General features: G+C 33.9%; 1 pseudogene; it reads right to left on the reverse strand.

Moving 5' to 3' along the window:
- Positions 1-777: 777 nt before the first annotated feature.
- Positions 778-8285, reverse strand: LOC107841434 (annotated as a pseudogene).
- Between the last annotated feature and the right edge of the window lie 3618 nt (positions 8286-11903).

The raw sequence follows: 11903 nt of genomic DNA on the forward strand, positions 1-11903 counted from the left end.
ACAAGCATATTGAAAAATTGATACAAAAGCATCATCTCGAGATGACAATTTTTTCTCTTTGAAAGAAAAGAAAAGAGAAAAGGGATGTCATGTAATTTTTTTAACTTACCCACTTTTGTTTATTTGTGTAAACTACACTAATTCTAGTCTTCTTGATCATCTTAGCCTAAGAAGAAAAATTAAGCTGATTACTTAAATATATACAAAATTCTAAACATAACAAATCCTAGCATACATAGTACGCCTATTTTTCCCATAAGGAAAATCAAAACAAAATCAGAAGATTGCTTCAACAACAAATAGCTTCAACAATAAAAACTTGACCAAGATTACCGATGAATAACTCTGATATAGCATAGCACCATAAAAAATTCATATATTAAAATACATAAAAAGCAATCAGTTAAAATGCAACTTAGTTACTCAATTATGATGTTCAGCTATAAGTTATAGAACCACAAAGGTTGAACTTCAATACCAACAGTTTACATGACGTAGTGATTAACAGTTGATCGATTAATCCCAAATAAAAACAAGAAAAAGGAATCAATTGATCCCAAAATCATATGAATGTTAGGATTTAAACAAATTGAAATAAAAATCAAAACTTTATTTTCTCTAACCTTTTTTGTGTGAACAAATGAAATGGGTAATAATGGTTGTTAACGATATTCAATTGAGTTATCAGAAACCTATCACAAGAAAAACTATTCTAATTAAAAATAACTAAGTTATCAACTAACAAAAGTAATTTTTGTGAACAACACAATTATTTACCTATCCTGATTTTGCATTTGCATCAATAGTAATACCCAAAGACTCTAGATATGCTTGTATACCTGCCTTTACTTTATCTTCTATAATGTCTTCCACATCCATTTTTGCTTCCGATAATTTTCTCTCCACTGCTTCCTTATCCTCTTTTGCTTCCTCTTTTGCTTCAGACAACTTTTTATCCATCGCTTTCATTTCTTTTTGTGCTTCAGCCAACTTTTTCACCATCTCAATTTTCATAGTTGAGGTAGCTTTTTGAACCTCCAACTCAACCCATGTATCAAAGTCCTTTTTTCAACTTGAGATCGTTTATATATTGGACCATACACTAAACTTGGACCTGCACCCTTTCCTAGAGTTCGGACAATCCCATGAGTGTCTGGTCCCATTAATTTTGAGTACACATTGTTGGGAGCACTTTCAGGTATATTTAACTCGGGATACACCTCAACGATATCATCCATTTATTTCTTTTTGAAAGAAAAGTTAAGCAATGAAAAGTTAAAGAAAATTACAATAGAATAAAAGTACCAAAATACTTATAAAGAATCAGAATTACCATAACTTCACCGGCAATCCTATTCACTGGTTGTGTATTCTCTCTCGTGCGAGTTTTTTTGTATACCTCAATACGGGTTGGCTTTACATAAATATTATTCTTTTTCATCTATTTCAATAGTAAGAGAATACCATAAAATATTCAAGACATATATCAGTTAATAAAAAAAATTACAGAACAAAGAGTGTGATTATGTCATAGCTTATCTATAAGTTGAGCATGACTTTATCTTCCTGATGTGTGTGGCATAGTCAACTTTTTTTGACTTTCTTTGTTTCTCTTGCTCTTTTCCTAGAGAATTTTAACACAATAATACATAATAAAATAATACACTTTATAATCTAATTTGATTAGTTAAAAGGTTCTAGCATAGCCAGAATGGTAAACAGAGAGAAATAATAATCAAGTGAAATCTCCAAATGCTCAGTGTAAGCATCCTGAGAAATTTGATGTAAATAGAGTTAATATCAACATAAAAACACCAATCCAACCTGTGAAACAGGCAGTTTCAAAGTTTGGAGAGATTGTTGACTGGAAGTCTGATAGACAACTGACAGTGGAGGTATACTTTCTAAAATATACTTTCTAAAATAAGCACTTTCTCTTCTTAGAAGCTTGGCTAAATAGACTATTTCACATTATTTTCTTGACTTTAAAGTTTGAACTTTTTCTTCTTTGTTTTTGTAGAGACAGAATATTATTGAGCAAGAACTAGCAAAAGTGTAGGAGTAGATCCCATAGTATAAGAAAAAGTGTCAGGATGCGGAAGATGCAAAGTTTCTAGTTCTGAAAGAGCTAGATAGCACTAAGATACTTATAGAAGAGTTGAAACTCAACCTAGAGAGAGCACAAACATAAGAGAAACAAGAAAGACATGATTCAAAACTTGCTAAGCTCAATTTCGAAGATATTGAATGGGGGATTGCTGATGACGTTAGTATTGCCGCCAAAGCACAGCTTGAGGTTGCCAGAGCCAGAATTAAAGTTGCAGTGTTAAAGCTACAATCTATAAATTCTAAATTAGAATTTATCCATTAGGATTATGATTTATTAGCATCCAAAAAATATGTTGTTGTGAAAAATGCTGAAAAACTGTATCTGTATCTAACGATGTTAAGAAGATAGTGAAGAATTTGGCTGTTGAGACTATTACTTCAAAGGAGTTTTTGGAGGCTGCACATGTTGCACATCTGGAGGCCAAGGATCACCGAGTTGGAGCATCTATGGCAAGAGAGAAGGATATTATAAACTGGGAGCAGGAATTAAAGAAAGCAGAAGAGCAGATTGAGAGGCTAAACCAAAAAATTCTATATACAAAGGATCATAGAGCAAAATTATATGCTGGTTCATATTTTTTACAAGATATCAACAACGAGTTAGCAACTTACATGGAATCAAAGTTGAAACAGGAGGCTGATGAAGAAGAGAACTCAAAAGGCGAGCTATTAGAGACAAAGAAATAAAAGCATCATAAAATACAAGCAACGGTGGTACTAGCTTAGATAAAACTCGAACAAGTAAAGCTCAACATTGACAAAGCAACAACTGAAGTAGAATGCTTGAAAGTAGAAGAAATTTCCTGAAGGAAATAGAAAGAAGGAATAGAAACAATTGTTGTTGCATTTATTGAAGGTGAGTTGACTAGGAAAAAGTCAAAGATTTCATGAATTTGATGAGAATAAAGAATCAAAAGCTTCTGAACATGCACCAGAGGCTGCAGTACCTCATCAAACCTCAAGTTCGAAAAAAAATGTACAAATAAGAAATAGTGAAACTGATTCATCTCCAGATGTAAAGGTCGCAAAGAAAAAGAAGAAGTCCTTATTTCTTCACATCTTAATGTTTCTGGGGAGAAAGATGGCATAGGCCAAGGCAAGATGATGATCTCTGCTCCATCTTTCTTAGTTTGAGGTAGGTAAATTCTTATAGAATATTTATGTATATGCTAAGGAATTTTTATGTACAGTACTAAAATAATTCTCACTTTCTGGATGGCAAATTATAGAGGGAATTAAGTTTGTCATAGGTTTGGCTCTTTCATAAGCCTTTGCATATTAAAGTTGTTGGAGGCTTCAAATGTTTACTCCTCTTAGTTCTGCAAAAAGCTAACAGCAAACTCTAAAGTTTTGCCTCCTAAAAATATGAGTTTCTTGGTATTTCATGTTTCTATGGGTTATATAATATAATATATCGATTTTTTCTATCACCTGGCATACTTCTTACTGCTAATTAGCCCCACAGCCATAACTATGTTCTCTGTATTTACTTAAAATGGGCTATTTACAGTGAAGACTAGTTTCTTAGATTTTCTCAACTTAATTCCATGGGATGCTTACTACCTTCAGCAACACGTGTAGTGTGTAATTCTATCTACCAAGGTCATGAGAAGAAATCAACTAATATTTATGCCTACCGAGAACTCATTTTCCTCAATCCTCTTCACTACTACAAGGCTACATCCCCGGGTGCTCTTCTTTTTCTTTTCTTTCTTTTATCTGTAGTGTAATTTAGAAGGAGAGATCTCAGCAGAGGGGAGAATATTATCATTTGTAGAAAACTTAACTTATTGGAAGTTTGTATTTTCCAGGTACTATCAAAATTACATAATTAGTCCATGGAAGACTTTTTACTCTTTAATAACATGAAGAGCTCTAGCCATTAGACAACTTGATTTGTCTATATAGTTTCGGGAAAACATTGAATTTAGTTACTCGCTTACTGTCTCTAGCTACAACTAACAAATCCTTATAAAAGAATTTTATATTCTTATCAAATAGAGATGAATGCCAAATAGTGTGTCTGTTATGAGCGCTATTGTATGTATTTATAACTGTATTCACATCCTAATTAAAGATCAAACACTTTTGATAGTAGTAGTATTACAATTCAAAAAAGGGGGTACTGCATGCCATGATGGGGCAGGAGGTGAGTACTGTGATTTGTAGTCCACAAATTGCTTAAGTTGTTAGGAGATTTGTGTTCTCTAGGTTCTAAGCATCAAACTTCATAATATTTTGTGCCTTCTACTTAAGTTGTGCCTTCTAGCTCTTCCCAGTACACCACTATAAAAAGGTTATCTTTCTAAAACTGGATTACCAGCTTCATCAAGGGCTTCTCATCAGTATGAAGCAAAACTTTCTTCACTAATGGGAAGGTGGCATTAATATTTGTGACAATGCATGAAAATGCGACACCTTGGGGTAATCATAAAACCTACAATGAACTGAACAAGCACAAGAAAGAAAGAAAATAGAAAAAACCAAGAATTTAGTTGGTATAGCTTGTTAACTAAAACAAAGTATTTATAGAACTGAAAAGGGAAGTGAAATAACACAATATGGCTACTTGTTTTACTAGACCCCTGGCTGATGCTATTCAAGAATAATGTCAATTTCACTAGGCTGAATTGATCATGCTTTTTTTGTTCAGTAATTCAAAGAGCCCTACTGAAAGTTCATGAGTAGGTTTTTTTGTCATTATCAGTAGTTTTTTCAGAAGGTAAAAGATATAAGGCAAGCACCCACATTCTTGGAAGTTAAAAAACAACAAAAATAAAGTAGTTTATGTGACCACTACCTAAAAAAAAGCACTTGTAAACAAGGTAAAACTATGCAAGTAGTTTAGTTTGCTGTTGATGGTATGAGTATGTTACTATATACAAGTTCTCAAAGTGAAATTCCCTTTTATACCAAGTGATTCTTCGTGGAAGAATGGTTCTTTTGCAGGGTAGGCATAAATTTAATCATATTAAAACCAGCCTATTCCATTTGCAGAATGGTTTATCTGGTTGAGGATAAATTGAGGGTGTCCTTTGAACTATAATAATTTAAATTATATAAATTGACAACATAAAATTCACAACGATCAGATCTATTAAAAGATAACTATATACAACGACCTGACACAGCAAGACGTATTACGAACCTTGAAAATAGAAAATGTTACGATAGTATAACCCTTTTTCTTTTATGTTGCCAGAATATATAAGTTAAATCCCAACAATGAAAAAATGGGGGGTTATGAGATCATCATATAATAGTGAAAATCTAAAGAACCCCATGGTTTCATCCCATTACCTTTCCACTTTCTTCGGTTTCAAAATTGTTGAGACTGCCCAATATGTATTCTCTCTTTCAGTTATTCTGATGGAACATATTATGGTTAATAACTTAACATATATCTATAAAAATTTGTCTCACAAAATGCTTCTTTTAGATTTCTGTTAGGAATAATACTAATGTAATTTAAATCTCAATTTTTTGTGGCCATAGCAAAAGGATTGCAGTTTTATTTGTGGGTGGGTTTCAATTTTGTCTTCTTGATTACACTAATAGAAAATGACTAACCATTAATCTATCACATATGATGAGCTCGAACAACTTGCTCCACCATGAAAGAGTCTTGTTTTTACATGCATTAAAAGGCACATATTAGGGATGTAGTTTTTGTATATAGTTCATATAGAGTGAGTGCACATACAGATTTAAGGTGTAATACTCGATCGGTCCATCTTTTCTTGTTCATTATGCTAAAAATAGTTGTCCGACTTTACTTGTTGAAAAACCAAGAGATAATTTATCGTGTTATCTCTATTTTATCTTTACTACTAAATACTATTCGCAATTAACATCTTAAGGGTGTGTTGAATCAAACATGAACAAGTAAAGCTAATTTGGGAAGTAGCTAGTAACTATTCACAAAAGTACCCACTAACTCAAGCTATGGGATTTTTTCTTTGGAAGTGGGACATTGTCCGCACCTAAAATATAGTAGTAGGTGCTTTAGACTCTGGTTTTGAGAGGATACATAGATCCATTCTAAGTTATGGTAGGGTAGAATTTGTTCAATCTCAAGTGATGATATCGAGTTCGAGCACTAGATAGGAAAAAAGTCTCGGTAGGGAGTGGTTTCCTCGATAACCTCTTATCCAATGCAAGTCTGAATTAATCAGCACCCCAATACAGATACTACACACCGGGTGGAAAATTAAAAAGGTTATAATTGAGTCAATAGTTCTTTATAGGGATAACTAATTTTAGACAACTATTATATTTCCTAGGGTCTCAATAAAGAAAAAGGTATCTTAAGAAAAAATATTCATCACCTAACCTAATAGTTTGTATTCATTGCCAACTAGCTTATCAGAGGTAAGTCCTTACTCGGCCAGATTTCTCCTTTTGCTCCTCAGCTTACATAGTATTAGCGATCATTTTTAGTTGTTGTCCTTCCCGAACCAAGGAAAGGTTCTTTTGTATTACTCATACTCACTTATATACCAATAGAAACACCATTTTCTATAGAAATAAACGGAATTATAGAAGGACAGCTGGCAGCTGCATTGGCTAGCCGTAAAGCAGCAGAGAAAAATTTATCTTTTGTTATGAAGAGTAAACAAGACATGGAGAAAAAGATGGATGATGTTGTAAAAAGTAAATTCACTCTTCATTACTAAATGATTGCAGGTTCATTCTCCAAAGACTAAACAGGACAATGGTGAACCATGTCTACAGAGAATAAAATAGATTAGTTGATAGTTTAGCGGCAATGACTTATACTAATGATGCAAGTACCTCTATAGGGTTTTTTTGGGGGATGTTCCAGAATCTTTATGGGATCTTTTGTGTGCTGATAGAAATTGAGTATGTCCGTTAAAAGGGTTAATGTATAGAATCTCAACCCTACTACTTTGTATTATACTAGTTCTACAAGTACTCTTCTTTGCTCCAAAAAAAGAGGCTACAGTATATCCAAAATAGGTGCAGCACCATATCCTCATCTAATTGCACTCCAAAGTGATCATTTTTGCAAATCTTATACATGGTAATGAAAGACCAATACACCAAAGATCAAAATAACAATATTTCGCAATATCAAATAAAGAAATTTGGATATATGATCAGGAAATGATTAATCAACCTACTACAACTTGCTTTTATATGTAATTTAAAACTATTTACCTACGATCAATTTATACTCCTAAGAACTAGAAACACTTGGCCCTTTAACTGTATGCCTTGTAAGCTCCCTACACACACTAAAGAACTCATTAAGATAGTATACCTCCCTCATACTCAAGCCCAATAGATAGTCCTGTATGGTCATCTATCCAACAAAATTTAATCTACTAGGAACATGTTTTTCCTTTCTTCATTTGAAATAACTGACTAGATATAGATAATAAATTTCATATAACAAGGTTAAAATGATATCCCACTTTTGGTACCCTTAGTTAAGACAATAGAGTTCATTTATTTGACTAATAAAGAACCCCAACCACACAACAATGAAATATCTCTAAAATGAAGCCATATTAATTCATGAACTATTAAGGATGGTACGAGAGGAGTAATTCATGATGTCAATGCAAAGTGGATAGAGGTCTAGCATATACATGTGTATCCTCTGAGCTCCAATAATGAACTAGTGATCGCTACTGATCCTCTTTAACATTATCTGGACAATGAGCTAAGTACTCAATATCAGTATCGTACGGATCATATCCACTAGTTTTGGCTTCATGCTTTACTTTTTTCCATTTAGTTCCAAGTGACATCATCAAAATGCGCCTCATATCATCAGTTGCGTTAGTATTATACTACATATATATTTAACACACTACTCATTTATATAAAAAATATATAAAAATAACAATATCTTAATATATAGGTTTTGGTTATACCAATTACCTTAATTTGTTCCCACATTTTATTCTTGTACATTTTAGGAACAAGTCTCTAATCTGTATAATTAAGTGGCGCTAAGATTCCATTCCGCGCTAGCACACCAAGTTTTGAACTCAATCTAGGTCCTTCTGGCCCAATAACTTGATCATATTTATTCAGTTCAATATGTAAATTGCCCCCATCTTTCCCACATCCTGAGTGCATTGTAGTAGGACCCCTGTAGCATTTAAGTTGATCTTCACTCTCACCAGAATATACAAGTAATCAAATATAAGATGATAACATACCCAGTGTATTCATAGAAAAGCAAAATTATTATTCATAAAAATTAAGTTATCTAACAACTTTATATTATAGAAGGAAGAAAATATATCATGAAAATTTAATACCTGGAATCACTTTTCAGTATATTACAACTACTTTTTAACAAATTCGAACTATTTTAAACATATTTTGATATATTAAGACCACATTAGTCTTTTAATACAATTAATTGGTCAAAAATGCTAAATATCCTGCCTATAGGACTTATTTAATTAATTGTCAACATACTAATGATTTGTTGAACATTTAGATATCATTCTCATAATACACAAAAATGAACAATTATTTGTCTAAGCGTGCCAATCACCTAATCAATTCTTAATTAACCATGAGGCTTATTTTGAGACTATTATGTGCTACTTGACGTCGTATGTGTTTGACACGCTTTGAGTCTAACTAGAAAGCCTAAGCTTATTTGTCTAGACCCAAATCCAAAATAGAAAAGTCCAATGCCACTTGAACGATAAGATGGGACGGGTAGGCGTTCTAGGAAACGCTAGTTTTATCCTTTCTTTTAGAGCACCTCTAAACTTAATAACTAGCCTAAGTTGAGAGTGGGTAGACATTTAGAGATGATGGTAACCCAACATGTTTAACAAAGTGACATACGACGTTGTCACCCAGTAACAACGCGACTGTTGGCTAATGGGTCGGGTAATGATAAGTAATCTGGGTGCTGATCTGAATTAAAACAAATAAATCATTTGTTCATATCTTGCGAATCTGTTTTTTTCTGTACTTTGTATGTTTATTTTCTTGGGGTAGTTTAGGTTCTCTAATTTAATATAAATGTTTTGTTATAAATCGTGTCCCTTATGTATTCCCTTTTGTCTAACTTATATGTTTATTTGTTAGATAATTAGTATTTTAAAAATAATTAGATTACATGTTTTGCTTATTCATTACTTTATCACTTTGTAAAAATTAAGTTAATAAAACAAGTGACCTTGCATATCACATAGAATCTCCATGTAAAATATGAATTTGGCCGAAACCATCTTTGTGGACCTCGTAAAGTGCCTAACACCTTCTTTTAGGGGTAATTTGAATCCTTACCCGAATTTTTGATGACGTAGACTAATTAAACAGTTCTTAATTAGCCTAGAATGGTGCCTTAACACACCTTAATTCATTAGGTAGCGATCCATCACTCATTAACAATCCTAAAAAGAGTTGTCATGTCGAATCTCACTTTTCGCGAGAAAAATGGGACGAGACAAAATACTTAATCTTTTCTTGGGTTTTGAGTTTGAGAGTGAAATTGGGGGATTTTATCTTTGAAAACTAGAGGGAATAAACTTATTTTATATTTATGGGTCGTACTGTAATACCCTGAATTTTCAAGCTCTAGACCCCTTAATAGATAGGCCAATTAGCCTTGCAACGCTTCAAGTCTCGTCTTAATTCTAAACTGTGGAAAACAGTTATGCAAGTTATCCATAAGTACTTATGAACTTCTAGTGGTTACGACTCACGTAACAACCTGTAACCAGATGTTACGAGTCATTATGAGCAGTCCTAGTCACAATATTGATTAATCAAGAAACTATTCCAGTGACATCGAGTAGACCTTACGTGTCGTAATCAATGACTACGAGTCATAAGGAGGGACTCGATTCACACTAATGTCCACCAAGGAACTCAGTCCTTTGAGCACGAGTCCAGCATACGACTCGTAGTCAGACCTTGTAAGTCGTTAGGTGGACTCGTGACCTAACCATTGTATAATAAAAGTATTCATCCCAGTGGTTACGAGTCCAACATATGACTCGTAGTCAAACCTTACGAGTTGTAACGTGGATTCGTAGCTTGACTAATGAGTGGCCTAAGACCTAAGTTTTAGACTATGACTCGTAACCAGATGTCACGACTCGTAGGGTGTCGTAATGACTAGGGACTCAGAATCTTTGCATATTTTAATAGGGGATTTTTGGTATTTTTCACCCCTTCTTAACCCAAACCCACGTCATTTGATCTCCCAAAACGTCAGTTATCAAGGGTAAACATTACCCTAATCCTTTAGAACATCAAAATCACACCAAAGAAAAGCGATTCTTCCCGCTCAAGAGTTAATTAGGGTTTCTCAAGAACAAGATTAACTTCAAGGATTTCACCAAAGCATTTACTTGAGGTATATGTGATATTTATTAAGGGGCCCCTTTCATCCATTGAGTCGTAAAGTTCTTCCTAAAACTCTCAAGTTTAATTATTCCATAGCAATTATGAATTCTCTTGGAGTTACAGTCTATCCCTAGAGCTTGAACCATGCGTATATGCTATTTATCAAGCTTAGAATCTTTTCATACCCAGAACTATGATTTCCCTTAGTTTAGTAATTGACATGACCCGTACTAGGGCCTTTTCGTAATGTAAATCCTAAGTCCAACCAGAACTGGAGACCACCTCCGTTAACCAACCCAACTAGCCTACGCATATCCTAAGTCGAATGAATTTCAGCCATATAACAAGATAGCGTATAAGCATAACCTAAGACTCTGGGATGGATCTATAACCATGACCAACCCAAACAAGTCTAACCATCCATTACCGACCGTCAACCATAACTAAACCAATATAAAAACAAAGTTTTTGTCCATAACAAAACATAAAAAGATGGAACAATCATAAATTCAGTCTAACGGTATCATCCCCAATACCAATGCCAATATTAAGGCTGACACTAATACCGAAACCGTCCATTCCATCCTATTGTAGTCACACAAAGCCTCTAATCAAAAGAAAAAGAATATTCGGTTGGGACATGCCCCCCAACCATAGCCAAAACCAATATTTATAAAATACCTAAAGTAAAGATATCCATGATATGAAATGGAGCCTTCCAAAATATGAAAGCTCGCCACTTCAATAAAATAGCTGATCCCAAATTCGATTACTAAGCAGGAGGAGAAGAATGGCCAGTTCCTGCATCATGGGGGGGATACAGGCCTCCGAAGTCGGGTAAGCGGGTGAACTCTAGCATGAACTCAAGATAAGGATAAATAATGCCATCTATTAAAACCAAGTAAACCAACCATATGTATACAAACCATATATATATATATATATATATATATATATATATTACCATATTGGGAAAGGGAACCAAATTTAGCATGCATTTAAAATAATTAACCTGGGTATGTGTAGCTTAACTGTCCTAGAACCACCCATGGGCTATATGGCTCTAGTGTAACCCCCTACGGGCCCCGATGCATGTAGCCGCACGAACCAAAGATACCATAAGAGTAGGGAATTCTTGAGTACCTTTCGCTTTCTATGATACATATGTACAATGTACTTAGAGGATTCCCATGTACCTCATAGTATCATATATGGTCACTATGGCCAATCCTCATGTCGGCAAACATGAGTTTCTAGTGTCCTTCCAATGGACTCACACCTTCATTATTAGCTATCACCCCCCTTATTCCCAATTAAAACCATTATCATCCAACCAAATCATTATTCCATTATTAGCCAAGGTTATGAGTAATGGTATCGTCATATCGACTATAGTTTGCAAGCAATGTCCTTAGCAGACCTTTTTATGTAAAGTGATTCCC

This window comes from Capsicum annuum, chromosome 9 (genome assembly GCF_002878395.1).
Source record: "Capsicum annuum cultivar UCD-10X-F1 chromosome 9, UCD10Xv1.1, whole genome shotgun sequence".
Lineage (NCBI taxonomy): Eukaryota > Viridiplantae > Streptophyta > Magnoliopsida > Solanales > Solanaceae > Capsicum > Capsicum annuum.